Genomic DNA, 23,521 nt, shown 5'->3' on the forward strand with positions numbered 1-23,521 from the left:
TTGCCTTGTAGAGTTTGAGTCTTTAGAATTCCATTTGCAAGCTTTTCTCTACAACCAGTTAGGGTTAGACACTTGCTTTTAAAAAAGTGAAGGCTTAAATTCTGATATGTTCACATAACTCCAAGATTTGGGGCTTTTAGCAGAACACTAAAATTGGAGACACAATAAATTGGTAAAAGTGGACACTACTGGTATTCCATTACAACAGGGCAGACTTTGTCAATAGATAATGCACCTAAACTGATACATGTAAAGAGAAAGTGATAATATTGGGAAGTGGTAATAGCACATACTTCCTCAGCACAAATTATTTATTCCCGTACTCCTGATTCACTGGTGGTGCCAGTTCCCACACTCTAGGGAAAAGGATAAAGATACACATATGCCAAGATGAAGACAATACTTTATAAAATGCTGAGGTTTTATTCATTTCCACCATGTAAACTCATAGCACAGATTGAGATACTGCATGAACAAATTATGCTAAAAATACATCTACATAAAAAATGAAATAACTTGATAGAATAGTGAAAGGGGGGAAAAATAAGTCAGAAAACACAACACAAACACAGAAAATTATACATGAAGAGTGAGGATTGTGCTGGATCACATCTATGACTGACAGGGTTTTGAATCCAAATATAAAACAGATAATATTTACAGGAGCAACGAATATATTTAACAGCTGAGCAACATCCTAGTAACAAACCCAAACAAAAACAAAAGCCCAATCCCTCTAAAAAACAACTACTATCTCCTTTTACCTTCAGTCTGTCAAATAAACTCTACTATGTGAAGTAAAGAATCTTCTTAAAATATTTAGCTTAAGTCCTTGAAGAAACCACTGTCTTGAGATCCCTCAGAGTGCACTTCAGCTCTCAATAATCTTTGAATTTCTAGGTCTCATCGGAAGTGAAAAAAGAGGGGGTTGTCTGCCAAATACAACTCTGTTTTGAAGGAAACAAACAACAAATTCCAAAAAATAAGTTCTTCAGTCAAGGGATGAGAAAACCAGACTTTTCTGCTAATTCACCGTATCTAAGAGAATGTTACCAAATTTCCCGAAATTTCCACTGTGAGATTCTGACTCTGCATTTTTGTTAAAATAGGAGTACTAGCTTGAGTGATTGGAAAAATTTTCTCTGTCGCTGAAAGAACAAGCCACAAAGTGTTGTGTTCTTCTGTTCTTCACAGGAGATGAAGTGTATCATGTATCCAAGATGCTCTCGTGTCATAAGAATAAAAGAGCACTTGTGCTAAGTCATCTCTCACTATAGATAGTTGAGCCTGTGTATAGTGAATACTAGTATGGTGAACTACAAGAGGGAATTCTGAATTATCTGAGGCACAGTGCCAATGTATGTCACACTGAGGTAATTCATTTAATAGATGAAAGAGGTTCCTACTGTACAACAGACTTCGCAGAAATATAGCTTTTGAGCATTATTTTCCACAGGATGCCTCAAGAAAAGTGAGGAAACCCAGATGAGTACCTAGGACACCTTATAATATCATACTCTGGGATGCAATGCAGGCCAGGATGTTGTTACCACTTGCCTTACAACCTGGGTACCTTACAGTGTTTTGCTGCTGTAGCTCCCAGTCTGGGATGCTCATAGCCAGCATGAGCAAGTCCCACCTGCTGTGTCTGTGTGCTAGACTTGTCTGCAGTCCCCCAGCTCCACTCTGGCTTCCCCCAGCCTTGGTTACAGCCAGCAAGATGAGCCTCCACACATGCCCAGTCCCAAATTTCCCTCAAACCATGTTCCCTGGGGTGTCTAGCCCTCACCTGGACCACTTTGAAGGAAAAACAAACCTTATTATTTCTCTAAGAGAGAAAAGCACATTACATCTTATTAACTTAACTGAGGTAAATACATCCTTTCCTTCAAACACAGCACTGAATTGGTTTATAGTAAAATAAAACAAAAATATTAACAATAGAGCATAAGTGATGCCAAGTAAAAGGAATAAAATTGGAAATGATTACAAGAAAATAGAAGGGAAAACACACAACAAAGTTTAAAACTTAATCTAGCAAGGCACAGACTTTGTTCAAGATAGTTTCTCTCACCAATCTTCCTTCTTCCCAGCCATGAGTAACTTTCCCTCAGTCAGGACCTGAAGAAGAGCTCTGTGTAGCTTGAAAGCATGGTTCCTTCACCAACCAAAGTTGGTCCAATAAAAAATATTACCTCACCCACCTTCCCTCTTTAATAACCCACTGCAATTTACCATATGTTGATCAGGAAATCCTAGGACAGATAGTACTATTAAGTAGATAGTAGAGTTTCTGTCTAACTTAGTGGGAGAACAATCTTTCTATTTGTAAAGTGAGAAAAAAATGTGTTTGTATTAAGATTTATAATAAACCTTTAGAGACACCCATTTAATGCTCTGGACACAATTCCATAAAGATCTGTTCTGGAGAGAAAAATGTTGCATCCTCTCTGCCTGGCAGATATTTAAAAAACAAAAGGCTTTTGGACTCAGTCACTACTTGCTGCAGCCTGGATGTACCTCTTGATGCGGAGACCTCATTTGCAATTCACACACTGCTCTTAAGCCATTAGTGTATGAACTCTATGTTATTTTTTTCGTTTTATTTTCTTTCTGTATTCAAATGTAATTTAAAAATTCTCCACAAACGTTGACTAGCTCCAAAATGTTTGTTGTCAAAGTTCTAGAAGATTTAATCTTCAAAGTCTAACAATTCATCAGCATTCTACAGAAAACCATGCAAATTGCTCACTACAGATGGTGCCAATAGGCCAAAAAAAAAAAAGTTTGCTACTGGTTGGTTGCCTGACAAAATTCTCTTGTTGCTAGTCTCTGTTTTGGTCAACAGTTCAGAACCACTTTGTATCAGGTTCATCAGAAAAATGAGTCCAAGTGAAAAGGTGATGACCCAGCAGAAAATAGAAACCTAAGAAACTTGCTAACCAGTTCAGGAGATAGATGATTCCAATTCTCAAGGTGCTTGAAGGAAAATCCTTTAAGAACACATAGTCATATTACAAACAGCCTGGTCCCTGTCACCCTGAATTGCTAGATCATCAGAATGAAAGCACTGTAGTGAGAGCCAGTAAAGGCTAAAATTCAAACATTTTCTTTGATTTAATCCAGAAAGTGAAGCTGATGACATTTTAGATGACCTCCTTTGTTGGACCTACCCCCCTCGAAACCTCCACCACATGAGCGAGGCTGAGCTAATCGGAGAACAGCAGTCAATGCGATGCTTAGTGATCACAGGACAGACTCCCAGTTTCCTTCAGGGACTCTGTCACATGAAAGGAAACCATTAAGATTAATAAGATTTCAAAATATTGCTCTTCTACCCTTAAGTAAAGCATTACTATTTCCATTTCTGCAACCAGTGTGTAAAAGAGGAAGGATGTAGAACCCTGGAAAGATTCCCATCTGTGCTCTGGATAAACGATTCTTCTGTAGTGAAATAAAGATACTAACTACCCTCTTCTATAGTATTTCAAACTTTGCACACGACCCAATACAAGTTTGGACAGGAAACATTGGATCTCACACAGATCAGTTCTGTGTAGTGATCTGGCTTAGCAGGAGGTAAGGTAAAAATTGAATTTTTTTTTTGTACCCTTAATGCTTATTCTCGGTTTCTGAATTGGTCACACTTTATGTTAAGGGTACAGTTTACAAAGAGTTAATAAATGATTAATGGATGGTATAAGCATGTTACAGATATGAGTAGTATTAGATCTGTTTGGAAAATAGGGGAGTTTTCCACAATTTTTTTGACATTTGACTGAAAAATGTTTGGGTTTTGTGTTCTCAGTTTTCAGATGAAAAATCTATTTTTTGTTGTTGAGGAAAACAAACACTTTCTGCAAAAAATGTGTAGTTGAAAATTCAATTTGCTGCTGAAAAGGGGTTTTGAATAAGCATTTAACTAGCCCTCAGGAGCATGCATTGTAGATGGTTATAAACATAGCAGTAGATGGTGTTACAGATGGCTAAAGCAACCTACTGATTTGTTGGATTTTATAACATTCTATAGAGATAGATTAATTGTTTATTAAAACAGTAGAGTCTTAGGTATGCTCGAGAATGGAAGGGGCTGCTTTGAGAATGCCCCTTCCAGCTAGTGCCAGTATTCCTCCACATCTCTGGCTGTTTGGCCAGCTAATGCTAGCTCAAGACTGAGATGTATAGCTCATGCTCACTGCCTCAGAACATGGAACATCAGGCTTCTCTCAGAGACAAGAGATTCAGGGAAGCCATTGCAGAACACACAAAGCTGTTTTTCACATCATGCTTTGGGCTTCCAATTAGAGATGGAGACCATTTAAATCAAGAAAATGTCTACTGGTTTGCTCTGTTGTCCACATAAGTGAGGAGAGAGCTTTTTTGGCTCCTTTATGTAAGCAATTTTTACAGATTTAAAGTTAATTTGATATTTGGGATTTGATTTAGGAATCCAGTGGAAGAGCTGGATGATATGGAATTTTTATTTGCTTAACAATGTGCTATCAAGGATCAATGAAGAGCCTGGGTCCTGTTATCAGACTTTAGATAAACTCTTTTAACACTGTAACTGGATCTCTAGAGCTGATTAGGCTTGAAGTACTGCTGTCAGTCATTCCCTGGGAACAGGCTCAACTATGACATCAGTGGAATACCTAGACTTGCTCGGATGAGTTCAGCTGATGTTATCAGAGCAGGGCATACACTCTCTAGGACTATGAAGGGTTGTGGGTGTTCAGGCTAGTCAAGATTTGCATCAGAGCCTGGAATTTAAACTGTATCAGAGGACTGCATTGGGACTGAGTTATGTTGGGGCCAGCTAGAAGAACTCTTGCTCAAATATGTGCTTAACATTTTTTTTTAATAGGGCCCTGAGGGACAGGCAGATGAAGTATTTAATGATGAATAAATGGCACTACTACCAAACAGATCAGAAACTGGGTTTCTGATTCACATAGGAGGAGGATAGGAGGTAGAGGTTACTATCTAATAGGTATTTTATGTTTAGCAATTTCTTGCTAAAAGAAGTGTGGGATAGGAGGAGGGAAATCAAAACAAGTTAAATGAACTACTAAATAATTTACAATACTAATCAATATTTTCTTGTCCTATTCTTTGTACTTGGACAACAGGAAGCCAGGGAAATTAGCTCTTTACATGGTTTATACAATGTATACATTTAAAAAAAACTGTAGGGCTGGGTTTACAATGGGATAACTCCACTGATTTCAGGCTTCAAATATGTTAATCTACAAAATCAATTTTAATTCATAATCATAAGGCAGCACAAAAATTGTTTGGTTATGGTGTTTTTATTTTATTATTATTGTTTGATTCCTTTGTTGTGTGCTTTAATTATCTCCTTTTCCTGAAAAATTCTTTATTTTAATTTGACAGATATATATATCTATATACACACACAGGTAGGTAGATATCTATATATATTCTGGATAGATGAAGTCCCTGTTATAATTGTAAGCTGTTCTTTTTATTATCGTGAATTGTAAACTTTGCTATGCATAATACTATAAGTTGGACGTAAATCTATTTGTATTTAAAGATATAACATGATGCAAAGGGATGTGGTGAGTAGAAATTCAGGACAATGATACTAGTTTCAGCTAGGATAAGAGAAACCAACTGTATCTTTTTAAATTCCGATTGCCATACTCATTGAAATCAGGTGTTGAGTTTCTAGAGCTTTAACGTGATAAGTGGATAAGTTATTCACAAGGAGAAAATGAATTGTTATTTCAAGGTTAGTGTAACAGACTCAGAACCTAGAATTCTGGGTTCTAGTCCTAGTTTTGCCAATGTATAACATTGGACAAACCATTAAACCTGTCCATGCCAGTTTACCTATCTGTAAAATGTAGATAAAAAATATCTTCTTCATAGGATTGTTTTGAATATTAATTAATGAGTATAAAGTGCTTTGAGATCCTCAGGTGAAAGGTATTCTAGAGGTGCACCTTATTATGTTGCTTTTATTACTTCAATATTAGCATTTTATTTGTGTTACAGTAGTGCTTAGAGGCATCAACTGAAATTGGGGGCCCATTGAACAAGATGCTGTACAAACATGAAGTGAGGGACAGTCCATTCCCTGGTGATCTTACAGTCTTAACTGACAAGACAGACTTAGGCCTGGTCTACATTGCAAGGGGATCGATCTAAGTTATGCAACTTCAGCTATGTGAATAACGTAGCTGAAGTCGACGTACTTAGACCTACTCACCAAGGTGTCTTCACTGCAGTGAGTGACTGCTGCCCCCCATCGACTCCGCCTCTGCTTCTTGTGGCAGTGGAGTACAGGAATCGACAGGGGAATGCTCAGGGATTAATTTATTGCATCTAGACTAGACGTGATAAATTGACCCCTGCTGGATCGATCACTGCCCGCTGGTCTGGCGGGTAGTGTAGATGTACCCCAGGGGTTGGCAGCCTTTCAGAAGTGGTGTGCTGAGTCTTCATTTATTCACTCTAATTTAAGGTTTCGCGTGCCAGTAATAAATTTAAATGTTTTTAGAAGGTCTATTTCTATATGTCTATACTATATAACTGAATTATTGTTGTGTAATAAAGTAAACAAGATTTTTTAAATGTTTAAAAAGCTTCATTTAAAATTAAATTAAAATGCAAAGCCCCCCCGGACCGGTGGGCAGGACCCGGACAGTGAGACTGCCTCTGAAAATCAGCTTGCGTGCTGCCTTTGGCACACGTGCCATAGGTTGCCTACCCCTGACGTACCCTAAAGAGTGGAGGAAAGGAAGTAGAATAATCTCCATTCTGTTGAAAACTGAGGCATAGCGAGATTAACGTGGTGTTTTCAAAAGTGCTCAGCATTGTCTTACATCTATTTCTATTGATCTAAATAGTTAAATGCCACAAGCACGAGCATGTTTGAATATCCTACCCTAAGTTTCATAGATTCATAGAATTTAAGGACAGAAGGGACCACTGTTATCACCAGGTCTGACCACCTGCATAATACAGGTTATAGGATTTTCCTCAAGTAAATCTTGCTTCAAGTCCAATTGCTATGGTTGAACTAGAGCATACCTTATATAAAGACATCCAATATTGATTTAAAAATTTCCAGTGATGGAGAATCCACCACAAGACTTGGTAAGTTGTTTCAGTGCTTAATAATGGATCCAGCGCTTAACAGCTTAAAATTTGTGCCTTATTTCTAGTCTGAATTTGTCTAGCTTCAGAAGTGGTGTGCCGAGTCTTCATTTATTCACTCTAATTTAAGGTTTCGTGTGCCAGTAACACATTTTAACGTTTTTAGAAGGTCTCTTTCTGTAAGTCTATAATATAAAACTAAACTATTGTTGTATGTAAAGTAAATAAGGTTTTTAAAATGTTTAAGAAGCTTAATTTAAAATTTAAAATGCAGAGCCCCCTCCCACCCGGACCCAGTCCGGGACCCAGGCAGTGTGAGTGCCACTGAAAATCAGCTCACGTGCCGCCTTCAGCACGCATGCCATAGGTTGCCTACCCCATTCTATAGTCTGTGATTAAATTACCCCATAACCTGCATTTTGTTAAGCTAAACAGATTGAGACCTGTGAGTATTGCACTATAAGGCAGTGGTGGGTAACTGCAGGGACGTGCTGGTTGCCGTTTCCCACAGCTCCCATTGGCCGGGAACGGCAAACCCTGCCCACTGGGAGCATGCCTCCGGATGCTCAATGTCAGCAAAATATCTCATTGTCCATAATCAGATTACCCTTATGGGCCACATGCAGCCCATGGGCTGCAGGTTGCCCACCACTGCTATAAAGGCCTGTTTTCTAAATCTTCATTCTTGTGGCTCTTCTGTGAGACTGGCCTGAGGTCACACAGGAATTCAGGTGCAGAGATGGGAATTGATCTCCTGAGTCTCAGGAGAGTGTCTTAACCAAAGGCTTCCTTCCTTTCCGTATATCTTGAAAATATTTTTTTCCTAATCACAGGTGTGTCTCATATAGCCACAGTAGCTATTGTACATATCCCTTATTTGCTATGTTAGAATAAACTGGATAAGTTCATCTTTATGTTAGTGTTGGTTATGCTAGCTGTACTTTTAAACTCATTTGTGCTTGCTTTAAAAGATTTTAATTTTTTGTTAAGTTTGTTAAGAGTAGAGACCCATTTATAATTTTGAGGAGCTGTACTGCAAGAGTTGTTTCTTCTTACTGCATCTTCTGTATATTTCCTATCTCTGAACACAGCTAATAATAGTGAGTTTAAATTTGCTTAAGAGGCTGCCATAGAATTATATCTACTGTGATGTGTCTCTTAAGTTGAAAAGTTTTTCACCGAGTAGAGAAAATTGTCAGAGAAACAACTAATTAATCTCTGCTCCTTTACAGCTGTGTAATGTTATGCATAACTAAAAGTCCTGTTAAATTAATTAATGATTTCAATTATGAACTTTTCTCCAAAATGTTATGATTCATATCAGGCTGATAATGCAGTGACCTGGGAGTGTGAAATCTGTGTTATGTAGAGAGTTGCCAGTTAATTGATTCACGAATTATTTAAAGTTTGTTGCACCCATGGGAGTGCTCAGATCCATGACAGCTATTTCTTAAAATGTACAAACTCTCTCTTTTCTTCATATTAGCAATTGCTAATGCCAGTTTCTAGTTAATATGATAGTTTAAGGACTTTTCCAGATTCTTTCAGTGTCACAGTGAATATATATGAAAAACACACTGTATACCTATCAATGAGAAAAAGTTAAACTCTTGTCAAGTAATATATTTTATGACATTTTTTATGCCAATTATTTTTACATTTTTGAAAGTTTCTGTTCATTTTTCCTACGCTTGATTATCATACAATTCAGTTCTGTTTGCTCCACGGGAAGCATCATTTATTCCAAAAGGTAATAGAGTGAGAGTGTCTTAAAAAGCTTCTAATGGTTAAATGAAAGAGATTTCATACAATGCTGTGATAGAGGCAATTCTACTGTATAGATTATCAGTAATTGTGCTAGCCTCCACTCTGGAATTTGAAGTGGTCAAACACTATTTCAGAGGTGTCATACCTCTGTGAGGGCAACAGTTTCAGCCGCAAGTCTTTCTACCCACGACAGCATGCTAGGGATGACTAAGAGTATTCTGTATAATTTCATCATATTTTAATGTTTTAGTCCATAACTTGCACAATACCTAAAAGTTGAAGTGTACACAGAATAAAACAGAAGCAGGTTAATTGTTAATATTTTATAATGCTTGATTAAAATTTTATTAATGTTGTTAAAGTGTGCTTGGGTTAACTTTAGTGTTGTATAACATGACCATTAGTACCAATCCCTTTGTGAGTGTCTGAGGTCAGAGGAAAGGCTACACATGGCTGCCTGGGTTGGAGGAGAGACTTGTAAGTACTAACACTGTGGAGGTTTGGATATCACTCTGAAGACTAGGGGTGACTGAGGTTTTTTGCAGGCTAAAATAGTTATTTTTTTTTCTTTGAGATCAAAATACAGGGGATTGGTTCTAGGCAGCAAATGTAGTGATTTTAGACAGTCTCAGTTAAATACTCTGTCTAGTGCCAACAATATTCATAAATGAAAGAAACAAGATATTCCTCATTTAGTAAGAGAAATGAATGATCTTGTCATCCAGAATTAGTTTATTTAGGTCTGAATGGCCTGGTGTGCAGATTAATAGTACCCTAGCTATTCAGAGATCTAGTTTTCTCCTTTTTCAACCATTTTTGCTAGTTCACTATTTCTTTTTAGTGTATCTTTCCCCTGCCCTTATACAATAAAATAAAATAAAATAAAATCAAACAAACAAAGTATTTAAAAAAAAAACAAATGCATCATCTCTTGTTGAAGTTGCTGCGTTGCTGCAGGGCTTCAAAACTGCTGAAAAGGAAGCAAATTTAAACTAGTATCTGCATTGTAGAAAATATACCATTTCAAATAGTGACTGAGTGACTGCTTCTGTTTTCTAAAATTAAGGAGCCTATAATCTCAGCCCCATTAACAAGTGCTGTCATTCAGATACAGTGTCTGGCTGATTTAAATAAAATGAAATGAAGATAGTTGTTTCTGGTCCCTTGGCTTCACTCATTGCCATAAACATATGCTCTGCGTCCCGCTTCTTTCCATCTTATTTATGACTTTAATTTGTTGTGTGGGCTGCGCTAGAAATTAAATTTAATACAATTCTCCAAGGGACCCTGTCATATAATAACATGGTAATTTCTGTGTATCCTTTTGAAAAATGAGGAAATTAATTCTTCCTGACATGTTCTAATTATTCCAGTGTGAACGGCAAATCCGTTTTTCCCAGCCCCTGAAGTGTTATAGGCAAATGGCTGCTGTTCAAAGCTGAGGTGCTAATGCTGACCAGCAGTGCGTTTAATTTGAAACATGAGCCGACACCTTTCAACACACCTTTGTAATATTGGAGTACTTTACAGAAATTAATTCACTACTTATTTGGCAGCTTAGCCTGGGGGTTATGGTTTTTATTCATCAATACTATAGACATGTTAGCACAATGTTTCCTGTTTTCTCTAGTGCTTTTGTGCCTATGTTGCAGAATATGGATTCAAAGTGTATGATGGGTAGCTGTAATGTACAAAATAAAAAAGGGTGCTCGGATACCTGACCACTACCAGTTGTATGTAGGCATATATTTGCAGTTTGGAGAGAGGTGCTATAAGGTCTTGAATGTTAACTTAATTACAATATATCATTAACAGTTTCAACTGAAATTACAGTGGAGAAATTATTTGGACCAACTTGCTCTAAAAGGGCTTTGCTACCCAGATGCAGATGCTACAGATGCAGGTCTCAGTTCTGAAGATAAATTGACCCTTATATTTGTAGCATATTCAAATGTACTGAAGAAAGAATCAGTACACTGTAATTTTAAAATACTTGGGTACCTTTGGCATGGATAAACTTTGGCAAAGTGGAAGAAGGTGAATTAGTCAGTGTAGGCACTGAAACTAATGATTTCTTTGCACTGGTGACTTTTAGAAAACTGCATTTGGAGAGTTTCAGTGTGTTCATTTTGTGCCGATTGCCAAGTAAACTTCTTCCTGAGTCCCATCTTTGATATATATATATATAGGGGTATTATCTATGTTAAATGCTTTTTTGAAATCCAGATAGGTGAAGATATAAAAGGAACTTGGACTATACCAAGAAACAGGATGTGGCAAAAGCCACCATGCATTGTTAACACGTAAAATATCCACCCATAAGGCCCTCATGTATTTGTAAGTATGTGCTCAGTGGCTTGAAAAAGTGATAAAAACATCATTACTGTCAGTTGTTTTTTTTAAAAATTCAAATAAATATGAATGTAACTTTTTGTGAAGAAGCGTGTGTATTTTTCCAACTTAAAGTAAGTCAATGTATTAGTTACTAGTACTAATCTCTTTACATGAGGAAATACTTAATACAACACAGTTATGTAGCTCTTTTCATCTGCAGGACACTTTATAACGATGATCTAAGTGCTCCCTGCCCTTCTTAGTTGTTGCTATTTCTTAGCCCCACTGTTATACCTGACACTGTATAATTCACAAAAACACAATCCTTGCACCAAGAAGGTTACAGTCTAAGCAAAACAGATGATGACATAAATTCACCAATTGTCCAGGAGACTCTCAAAAGGAGGCAGGTTTGCACAGGTATAAATGACTGCACATGGTGCAAGATGATGGAGAATCATCCTTGAAGTGTTTTAATGATAAATTTGAATGAAGACAGGGAGTTTTTTTGGCTCACAAGAAAGATAATGTTCCAAGAGCGTGAAGAACAGCAGGGACAAAGCTGAATAAAAGACAAAGGTGAGACCAGGAGAAAATCTATAAAGGAGTTGGTAGGAGGGCAGCATGACTGGAGTGAAAGAAGCAAGCAGGATAGTAGGAAGAACCTAGAACTGAGGGGAAACTAAGAAATCAGAGTTAGGAATAGAATTGTGCAGAGGTTTAAAGGCAAGGTCCAGAAGCTTCTGAAGCAGATGTATAAGGCTAAGGGAAACCAGTGAAGGGTTTCAGGTAAGGTAATTTCCACTGTAACATTTTGGATAGATCAGAATGGAGTCAGGGGGAGCAGAATAGGAGGTGGTTGCAATAGTTAATTCAGGAAATGACCAAGACATGAGCCCTGGTTTTAGCAGTAAGGATGGAGAAGAAAGTATAGTTTTCAGAGATATTGCTTAAGAAGTGTTGGAAGAATTTGCTTGACAGCCTGAATATGGGGTGAAGTGGGGAAATAGTTGTTGAATGCGACACTATAGGTGAGCTGCAGTAAGGGAGTTACAGGGATTGTAATTGAGGCTGTGAAGATGGATAAGATCACACCAGGATAAGATCTAGGAGGACAAGATGATAGTATTAAGGATTGAAACCTGAGTGCATGCTGCGAGAGGGAAGTAGCCAGGGGTGGAGAGAGAAGGGGCAGGATCAGAATAAGTACATAACATAAGAATGGCCATACTGAGTCAGACGAATGGTCCATTTACCTCAGTATCTTGCCTTCCAGCAGTGACCATGTACCTTGGGGTTTTTTGCATTAAATCTCGGTACATTGTGAGGAAAATGTTAGATATCTCTTCCACGAAGGGAAATGTGTACTACACTGTTATGTGGACATCTGACATATTCATACAAAAGGTGAGTATTTCATGAGGGCTGCAAGTGAGTTAGACGTTATCATAAAGTTTCTCTGGCCTGGTCTACACTATGTGTTTAAACTGAATTTAGCAGCGTTAAACTGATTTAACCCTGCCCCCGTCCACACAATGAGGCCCTTTATATCGATATAAAGGGCTCTTTAAACCAGTTTCTGTACTCCTCCCCGACGAGAGGAGTAGCGCTGAAATCGGTATTGCCATGTCGGATTAGGGTTAGTGTGGCCGCAAATCGACGGTATTGGCCTCCGGGCGGTATCCCACCGTGCACCATTGTGACCGCGCTGGAAAGCAATCTGAACTCGGATGCACTGGCCAGGTAGACAAGAAAAGCCCCGCGAACTTTTGAATTTCCGGGGAGTCATTCCCATTTTTGTCCATGCGCCTCCGACCGATCTCAGCGAGGCCAGCTGGGAGCACCCATGACAGCAGCAGATGGTTCAGAACGACTGATAACTGTCATCTCATCGCCAATTTACAATGTCATGGCAGACGGTGCAATAGGTAACTGTCTGCTACCTTGCAAAGGCAAATGAATGCTGCTGTGTAGCACTGCAGTACCGTGTCTGTCAGCAGCATCTAGTACACATACAGTGACAGTGACAAAAGGCAAAACAGGCTCCATGGTTGCCATGCTATGGCGTCAGCTGGGGCAATCCAGGGAAAAAGGGTGCGAAATGATTGTCTGCTGTTGCTTTCATGGAGGAAGGATTGAGTGACGACATTTACCCAGAATCATCCCCGACACTGTTTTTGCATTGGGATCCCAACCCAGAATTCCAATGGGCAGGGGAGACTGTGGGAACTATGGGATAGCTAAGGGATAGCTACCCACAGTGCAACACTCTGGAAATCGACGCTAGCCTTGGTACATGGATGCACACCGCTGAATTAATGTGCTTACTGTGGCCGCGTGCACTCGACTTTATACAATCTGTTTTACAAAACTGGTTTATGTAAAATCAGAATAATCCCGTAGTGTAGACATACCCTCTGTTTCTTTGCTTAACATCCCCTGCCTGATTCAAGCAGGCCCCAATTGCAGTATGTATTTTTAATTTTAAGAATGAGGTTTGGAGCTGAGATTTTCACTTGAGGGGCTAGCTGCTCCCAATGGACCGGTGGAATATAAGAAGGAAGTGAGTTCCCAAAAGGCTAGCAAAATCTGTGAAAAATGCCAGTGACAGAATATCCATCATGATGACCTGTGTCTGAAAAGGAGAGTGGAAATGGGGCATAGATTCATCAAGAAAGGAATAGGCATGTGAATCAGGTGTACTTTTGTGCAATCAAGACTGAATACAGCATGTGGCCCAGTGAACTACATTTTCTTATGTACAAGGAGATGATAAAGGCAAGGAAACATATGTGGATGTTGATGGTGATGACTGGGGCAGCACTAACTGGCTGAAGGGACAACGCTTACCAAAGGAGACCCGTTGCCACAATGGTGGTAGCACTTCAAAGGGAGCAGCACCATGCATGAGAAAATGAGTCTGCCCTCTGATGCAGAGAGAACCTTCTTTCACTCCCATGAGGGTGCCGCTTTTCCCCCCACTGGACGGAAAAGGCATTCTCAACATATATTCAGAGGGATTCACAATCTCCTTTTACCTCCTTTTGCTCCTGTGCTGCAGTTTGGCTTTCCTGTTTCTGAGGCCTGTTTGGGTGTGACTGCTGCAGGCACAATGATGGGAGCTATAGCTTGCTCTCTGAGGGGGTCTGATCTCCTTGTGCCTCAGATGCTGTTCTGTACACTTCCTTTTTAAATACCGTGACCAGGACCAGCCAGATTACTCCTCATTCAATTTAGTACCTTCTGTCATCCCTTGCGGGTTTTCCAATACCTTCTAGGCCTGGCCCACGAATGCAGGGGTCTATTTGCAGTGAAATGGAGGTCATGACTGGAGGAATTTTCTATATTCATTTATTTTTGCTTCACCATATTTCCTGAAGATCTGTGGGCCCTTGAATCAGAATTTAAAAATAGAAAGCCATTTGGTATTCTTAGCTGTGAATCCTTCAGCACCCAGGTAGCATTAATCCCTTGGCTGCTCTGGACTCATATCTGTAAGGGTGTCATGGTGTTGCTCAGTCACATGTTTGTCTGCCCTCTGCATTTAGACATAGAACTGGTAGATACAGATTCTCATCTTTGCTTACCCAGCACATGCTATCTCTGAACTGCAGGAAGACCATTTCCTAGATCAGCACATACTGCATGTGGGGCAAATGGGGAATTTCAATTACTTGCTCTTTGTTAGTCATGGGTGTTAAAAGTCTGAGTTTTATGGGAATTGTGCCAATCAGCTTTTGGCTTTGTGATTAGGCTCAGCAAGAATGGAGCAGGGGTAGCTTGTGGAGAGTCCATCACCAAAATTATGAAATTTTATTTTGCTTTAAGTAGAGCTTTTTTAACATTTTCCATTTTATAACAATAGTGGACTACTTTTTGACAGTCTAGCAATAATCACTAGTAATAAAATAAAAAACACTGAATGGGCGTGGAGACTGACCTACCTTCACACTCCTGGAAGTGGCCTTTTTGGGTCAGGATTGAAACAGAATGGTTTGAAGTAATGTGAAGAAGCTTTGCAATGCCTGTTCTGTGGATAAATGGAGGCTTTTCAGATTCTAAGGCTGTCAATCTGACATGAGCAATAAATTCAAGTGACAGGAAGATAATAGAAAAGACAGTAATACTACCACATCTGTGTGAAACAGGGCCGCCCAGAGGATTCAGGGGGCCTGGGGCAAAGCAATTTCAGGGGCCCCTTCCATAAAATAAAGTTGCAATACTAAAGAATACTATATTCTCATGGGGGCCTATCATGTTCAGGAACAGGAATGGGTCTGGAAGCTTGCCTGGTTTGGCTACGTGTAACCATTCCCACTCTCTTGGCCCGCCTCACCTGGTTGGCCAAGTCTTCCCCCAGTAGCATGGGGATAGGATAATTGTCATAGACTGCAAAAGTCCACATTCCTGACCAGCCTTTGTACTGGACAGGCAGTTGAGCTGTAGGCAAGTCTACAGCTTGTGACATGAAGGGGTAAATTGTAACTTTGGCCTTTGGGTTGATGAATTTGGGGTCAACGAAGGATCAGTGGATAGCTGACACTTGTGCCCCCGTGTCTCTCCACGCAGTAACCTTCTTTCCGCCCACTCTCAAATTTTCCCTTCGCTCCAAGGGTATTTGAGAGGCATCCGGGCCTGGGGATCTTTGGTGTGATGGTGGTGTAATGAATTGCACTCGCATGGTGTTCTTGGGACAGTTGGCCTTGATATGTCCCAGTTCATTACACTTAAAGCATCTTCCATCTGATGGGTCACTGGGCCGAGGTGAGTTACTGGAGACTGGTGAGGTGGAAGAGTAGGGCGTCTGTGGCTTGACTTGGGTTGTATGTGGGGTCTTTGGCTGTCCTCGGTTGTAGGGTTTATGGTCTGTGTGCCCCCTGGGGTAATCGTTCCCCTTGACAGTAGCTTTCTTGCTTTCTGTCAGTTCCATCCATTTGGCTCCAATCTCCCCCGCCTCAGCGATATCTTTGGGATTTCCATCTTGTATGTACCGTGTGATGTCTTCAGGAACACCATCCAAGAACTGCTCCATTTGTATGAGGAGGTTCAGTTCTTCCAAGGTTTGAATGTTGTTTCCTGTTATCCAGGCCTCATAGTTTTTTGCAATGTAGTAGGCGTGTTTGGGAAATGACACCTCTGGTTTCCACTTTTGGGTTCTGAAGCGCCGACGGGCATGATCTGGGGTTATCCCCATTCGGTATCTGGCCTTGGTTTGAAAAAGTTTATAGTCATTCATTTGCAGCTTAGGCATTTCAGCTGCCACCTCTGCTAAAGGTCCACTGAGCTGTGACCTCAATTCTACCATGTACTGGTCTTCGGGGATGTTGTACCCAAGACAGGCTCTTTCAAAATTTTCCAAGAAGGCCTCGGTGTCATCACCTGCCTTGTAGGTGGGAAATTTCCTGTGCTGTGGAGCAATAATTGGCGCCGGGTTGTTAGGGTTGGCTGGCACATGCAGCCCAGCTTTTGCCAAGTCCAGTTCATGTTTTCTCTGTTTTTCCTTCTCTTCATTCTCTTTTTGTTGTTTTTCCATTTCTTTTTGTTGTTTTTCCATTTCTCGGTGGTGGGCCGCCTCCTCTTCTTCTTGCTTCCTTCTGTGGGCCAACTCTTCTTCTGCTTGTTTCCTTCGGTAGGCTACCTCTTCTTCTTCTAGTTTTCTTTTGTGTGCTGCCTCTTGGGCTGTCTGTTCTCTTTGGAAGGCTGCCAGTTTCATGCTTTCTTCCTTTTCTTTCATCTCCATCTCTTTTTGTTTTATTTCCAGTTGTCGCCTGTGTTCAGCTTCTTTGATTTGTTCTTCGGCCTCAATTTTTGCCTTAGAAGTCATGATTCCTGTTTTCTTGTGTTGGGGTGCCCTCCGGTGTTTATCTTCTGAACTGCAGGTTCTGTTGCCTCCTGAAGTCTGCCTAGCAACAGTGCTTTTTTCCTTTTCTCTCTCTAGCTAATGTTCAATGAAAGGAAACCAGAAAAACCACTTTATTTGCATGCATATAAGTGCTGGTACTTGCCTCCTAATGGGAGGGCTATTGCATGACAAAAGACCCTCAACAGTTTGGTAATGGCTTCTCGCTTAACATGCAAGCCACAAACTGCCAGAGAGAGCAGAAAAAAAAATTCTCTCTGGTTCCCTTTTAAAACCAACTGTTTCTCTCTGCTAAAAAGCCCTTAGCAGAGAAGAGAAAAATATAATATTCCTACTGGCTTCTGGATTCTGTCTATATCCCACCAGCTGCACACCATATCATAACCTTAGTCCCAGATTTGGACCTTAGCGTCCAAAATATGGGGGTTAGTATGAAAACCTCCAAGCTTAGTTACCAGCTTGGACCTGGTACCTGCTGCCACCACCCAAAAAATTAGAGTGTTTTGGGGCACTCTGGTCCCCCTGAAAAACCTTCCCTGGGGACCCCAAGACCCAAATCCCTTGAGTCTCACAACAAAGGGAAATAATCCTTTTCCCTTCCCCCTTCCAGGTGCTCCTGGAGAGATACACAGACACAAGCTCTGTGAAACTACACAGAGAGACTCCCCCCTCTCTGTTCCCAATCCTGGAAACAAAAAGTACTTTCCTATTCCCCCAGAGGGAATGCAAAATCAGGCTAGCAATCCAACACACAGATCTCCCCTTGATTTCTCCCTCCCACCAATTCCCTGGTGAGTACAGACTCAATTTCCCTGAAGTAAAGAAAAACTTCAACAGGTCTTAAAAGAAAGCTTTATATAAAAAGAAAGAAAAATACATACAAATGTGCTCTCTGTATTAAGATGATACAATACAGGGTTAATTGCTTAAAAGAATATTGAATAAACAGCCTTATTCAAAAAGAATACAAATCAAAGCACTCCAGCACTTATATTCATGCAAATACCAAAGAAAAGAAACCATATAACTTACTATCTGATCTCTTTGTCCTTACACTTAGAAACAGAAGACTAGAAAGTAGAAACTTCTCCAAAGCTCAGAGAAAGCAGGCAGACAGACAAAGACCTCAGACACACAATTCCCTCCACCCAAAGTTGAAAAAATCCGGTTTCCTGATTGGTCCTCTGGTCAGGTGCTTCAGGTGAAAGAGACATTAACCCTTAGCTATCTGTTTATGACAGGGCCCCTGCAGGACCTGGGGCATATTGCCCCACTTCCCCCCCCCCCCGCCGCCCCCCACACCCCTGGCGGCCCTGGTGTGAAAAATGTTCCTTTTGTTCCATAGAAGAAGGGAGCAATATGGGAAATGGAGGAGGCAAGATATGAGTATTTGTTTTTTTGGGGGGATTGGAAATACCGTAACTTCTCTAGCAGGTGAATGAAGGGGTCTTTGTTACATCTGTGTTCCTAATTATCTTGAGTTTATTGTAGATATTTTTCTGTGACAAACCTTTTCTGTTTTTATCCTAGAGACATCACTGACTGAATAACCAATAAACATTTTTGCTCCTTGATCTATTCAAGCATAACAGTGAGATTATTGAGTGGGAGAAGAGGGGTCACTATCTCAAATATTTTAAGATTATTGACAATTTCTTTTTATTATGACAACAAAAAAGTCAGTGTATCCTGATAGTCTCTTGATGATTTATGCTTTTGCTGATAATATATTAAAATATTATATGTGTATTTATTCCTAAGACCTTACTATTGGAGTGTCAGAAAAAATTAAAAGTGGCATACACCAAGCCCAGGAAGGCCTAACGTCTCATCCCCCATTTGTTTTTTTTCATTCTTAAATCTTATTCCTTCTCCTTTCTTCATTGCTGTCTCTCAGGTACTGTCTGTCTTTCTGATAGATTTGGTTACTAATTTAAAGCTGATCTAATATCATGTCAAGTTTTTATATCTCTGACCATTTCCAGAGAAAAAATTAAATTGTGATTTATATTTAAAATATATACATATTGAAAAAAAATTAATATATGTACCTAATACTTGGAGTCCATTTTTCTTAACTCTTTTTCAATAATTTTTATTTGTTTGTACTCATTTGGTTAAAAAAACAAAAACAAAGAGTATTTCAGTTACACAATGAAAAGAAGTCCAAGTTTTACAGGGTTTTGCAACTATTCAGTATAACAGAGATTTATATGTATTCTGTAGTCACTGACAATCAGATAAAACTAACTGCATTACTTGCTGCTTAACGACCCACTGGACCTCATACAAAAATATGTAATAGTTGTTAAACCTGCTTTGTCGTGATCTTGTCCTGCTAAATTCCTACCTTTTCAAAAAGATCTCTGAACCCCTCCTATTGCCAGGTCTCTGTGTTCTACCAGTATGACACTTTTTAATAAAGTTCCATTACATTCAATGGAACACCATGATATACAGTTCATAACTAGGCCACAGAAGTGCCCTTTCACAGGATGTAGGCTACACTTCTCAAAATACTGTCAAGATTATATTTGGACCTCTCTTGCTCTGTTCCATTTTGGTCATTGACATTGACATGCTTGGATTTCTGTGGAGCTGAATGGCCATTTCATTAGTTGTGAGTGATGATGCTGTTTTATTGGCTATGTTGTGTTAGCAAGGATTTCAGCAATGGATATATGTCATCAGCAACATCTCTGATTAAGAAATATTGGAGAAAATAGCTTTGATGTTAAATTATATCTGAAACAATGGCGGCACCTGCAATACAAAATATAGGACAGTGTATCTGCAGTAGTTCCATTATAGTCTGTATTGTTTAATTTGATCTGAAAAACAGAACAAAAAAGACCAGAATAAGGTAGTAAGGAAAAGCTATATATGGTGTATTGTGATTTTCATTCATGGTATGTCTACACTGTTAAAAAGCCCCCATAGTAACGAGTCTCAGAATCCCAGTCTACAGACTCAAGCTTGTGCTACAGTGCTGAAAAGAGCCATGCAGACATTCCTGCACAGGCTCTGAAACCCAACCTACTCCCTGAGTTTGAGCCCAAGCTCCAGCGTGAGTGGGAACATCTATGTGGCTATTTTTAGGACCCTAGTAGGAGCCCAGATAGGTAGATATGAGCTAGATAGCCACAATTTGTAAATATATATTTTTTTTAATTTTTTTTTGACTTTTTAAATATAGATAGTTAATAATAAAGATCATGATGAAACAGTAAGTTGCCCAAGCACATAAAACTGGAAGATATAGCAGTACAGTATGCACCTACAGTTTAACTATTCAAGTAACAATGGAAACACTGTTAATGAATGAAGTCTAAACCAATCATGTATATAAAGAAATAACAAGATTGACCTGTAGGCAAGATCTGTGAGGACTAAACTTCATAATATTTGTTTAGCAATGGAAGTTTCTTTATTTAAATTGGTAGAAACTCTACTAGAATCTCCCAAATGATTAACCTGGTCAAGAGCAACAATCTAAAACCACATAGGAGGAAAGTAAAACATTATGATTATTTAATTAATGCAGTTTTTGTTACTAAGCAGAGTTTCAAGCTTGTATGACTTTGTCACTGACCCTACCAGTACATTAAAAAAAATTTTTTTTGAACAATCCAAACTAACAGCATGTTAGCAGCTAATTCGAACATTATTTCAGTATCATTCATAAATTACTTTTGAATCCTTTGACTTAAGAAAAAGAAAATCCCACAAATCCTACTTTTGGTCAAAGCATAAGACCATAATTAATTCGGCATGTGCTTCTGAATTAAGAACACTGTGTTCTGAGCTTTCTAAAAAGCTTTTTAAAATGTTGGAGAATACTTTCCTAGAGCCTTTTTAATGGGGTGAAGTCTTAAGATTTGTCACAAATGAAGTGATGTTAATTAAATATTGTTATTCCTTTCTGTCAATCAACTAAGGTTAAGCTTTATTTGTAATTTAGACCAAAAAAAAGTGAAACAGGCAAAAATATATAAAACAGCTGCCAGGAAAACAGAATGGCATAGTAGGACTTGAATTTGTAGAAATTTATGTAGGAGTGCAGGGGTGCATTGCATTGCATTTTCCTCAGGACTAAGGATATTTTTTGAAATTTTTTTGGATTTTTTAGTTAAATATCTTCCGTCTCATGAATGTGTTATTTGGAAGGACAGGTGTATTGGCAGCATGGTCTTTAGCATAAATCACTGGTATGTGGAAGTGATTTGGCAAAGTGTGTGTTTGCATGCTAATTTCAAATATGGTCATGTATGGACTCCTAATTTTATTAAACACAGAAATATCACAAATCATAAGACCATCTGAATATTACTGTTATGATAATGGGAAATGCCTGTTTTCAAGTGAAGATACACTATTATCAGTCCAAAGTATTCAAAAATTGAGCTATAGTGCCCCAAATTATGAGATTTTCTTAAAAATGAGACTTTTAAAAATAATAAATGTGAGCGCCCTTTATTTGCCTGAGGGTATTTGAGCCTTTAGGGGCCCTGTTTTCAAGCTTTTTTCCATAATCATGAGGATTCAAAACTTACTTTTTTTTGAAGGCATAAAGACAAATGGAATCCCATGATTCCAGGAGCTAAAACTGGAATCAGCAAATAACAAGACCCGCTATAAAATCTCCAGAGTTGACAACAATTACAAATATGTGGCAACTGTAATAGTTCACAAAGATATACAAATATATTTTTGTATTACTTCATCCACATAGAGTACTGGATATTGCTCCCTTCTGTGCTAAGACCTTTTAGGACAAGAGAGACCCCAGGAAGCAATGTGAAGTTTACTTTGAAGACTTTCCTCTTGATTGTCCCCTCATGGGGGACAGATGTGTTTGAGTGACACAGCATCAAGGAGCAGGGCCCTCTCAATGTGTAAAAACATATGATGTGGGGAGAATTTTGCTCCCAACCCCCCAAATCCTAGGCCTTCTACACTTTATTATGGCTTTCCCTTCCTTGAGAGTTTGGTGGCTGTTGAATGCCTCCTCCACAGCTGTGGAATTTTATGCTGCTTTTAAAATGCATGGGGTGTTGAGGGGAACATTTCATAGTGTGTGTCTCTTCCCTGGTTCCACCCCTGCAAACTCACAGAGCTTTGCCAGCGGGTATTAGGTATGGAAGGGCTTGCCAGCTAACTTAGGTGAATTAAGATAGACTCTACTGCTTCCTTTCTGTTGGTTTAGGGCATTGGTTCTCATGCACTAGCACAATGGCGTTGTGTTTGGACTTCCAACACCTCAGACAAATGTTTAAATGCCCCCCAAACCCAGTCTTATGATTTTAATAAAAAATAATTTCAGTGAAAACATTTCTATTGGTAATGGCATTGGGGGTGGGGAGTTGTAAACTTTCCAAAATCTAAATTTAGCACCGATTTACTTGTCATTGTCCCCTACCAGTCTCCTCCCCTTTTTTATTTGCAAATAACACAGAGCATGAAGTTGCCTTAAGTGCTATATCTCTAGGACATGTAATAGCCTGGAACAGCAGAAAGCTGCTAAAGCCTAAAACAATTTTGTTAAACAGTGCAAGTTGTCTACTAATTAGTAATTAGATGAATTTATTTGACCTACATCAAGTATTAGTTTTGATATTGACTGCTAAGTAGCATATTATGCCATCTTTGACAAAGTCACTTATACTCAGATCTTCAAATATTTGCATTAATAGAGGATGTAAACCACAATGAGCGGCTAAATTGTGGGTGACTTTTTCATGCTTATTTTGATGATATAGCAGTATCGTAGGATGACATATTGTAGGGAGTGAGGGTAAATATCTGTTGCCAAGGTCTAAACAGCATCTGTATGGAAGTAATTCAGAAGTCAGTTTCACTAAAAGTTTGAGATCTGTGCTGTATAGAGGTAGGCATAGAAGCTGTGTTAATTGCTAGCTTGTTTTCCCTGTGGTTCTGTTTTAATGGAGCACATTTGTTGCAGATGATTGGAAAGTGGGTTGGACAGTGTCTAAACTGGCTATGACTAATTCAAACAGTGATTATACTATAATGTTTAACAGTCCTCTTTGTAAACTCCTTTCATTCACAGTTCCCTTGCCATTGAAATGTGGTTCAAGATAACTGAAAACTATTCTTCTTAATTTAAACTTGGCCTCAGAGAAGAGTAAGAGCATGGGTTGTGGAGTCATCTTTTCCCTGATTCAAATTCAAAACCACACCCCAAACTGGTTTCTTTAGACAGTATTCTAGGACTATCTCCATCATTATTATGGTTTGCTGAGCATATTTAGCTGAGGTAATGGACTCTAAGAAGGACCACTTGAAGGAACTGAAGTGACCTTAACAAATGCTAAAAACTGGCTTTGTTCACACTACAGCACTTTCATCTCTTCATTGGAGTGGAACTGAACACAGTCATTTCAGACTGTCTGGAATATTAATAACCATTTGGCA

The 23,521-nt window shown here is 39.1% G+C and overlaps 1 protein-coding gene across 18 annotated transcripts in view; it reads left to right on the plus strand.

The window, feature by feature from the left end:
* Window positions 1-23,521, plus strand: part of SOX6 (SRY-box transcription factor 6) — a 458,734-nt gene that overhangs the window by 92,906 nt on the left and 342,307 nt on the right. Inside the window, exon 1 of one of the 18 annotated variants that reach the window (XM_050954537.1) lies at window positions 18,656-18,677. The exons of the other annotated variants lie outside the window; for them this stretch is intronic. The gene's annotated coding sequence lies outside the window, so the exon portion shown is untranslated. Of the gene's footprint in view, window positions 1-18,655; window positions 18,678-23,521 lie in introns of those variants that run through there. 18 annotated transcript variants of the gene reach the window in all.

Source organism: Gopherus flavomarginatus, chromosome 5, assembly GCF_025201925.1.
Source record: "Gopherus flavomarginatus isolate rGopFla2 chromosome 5, rGopFla2.mat.asm, whole genome shotgun sequence".
Taxonomy (NCBI): Eukaryota; Metazoa; Chordata; order Testudines; family Testudinidae; genus Gopherus; species Gopherus flavomarginatus.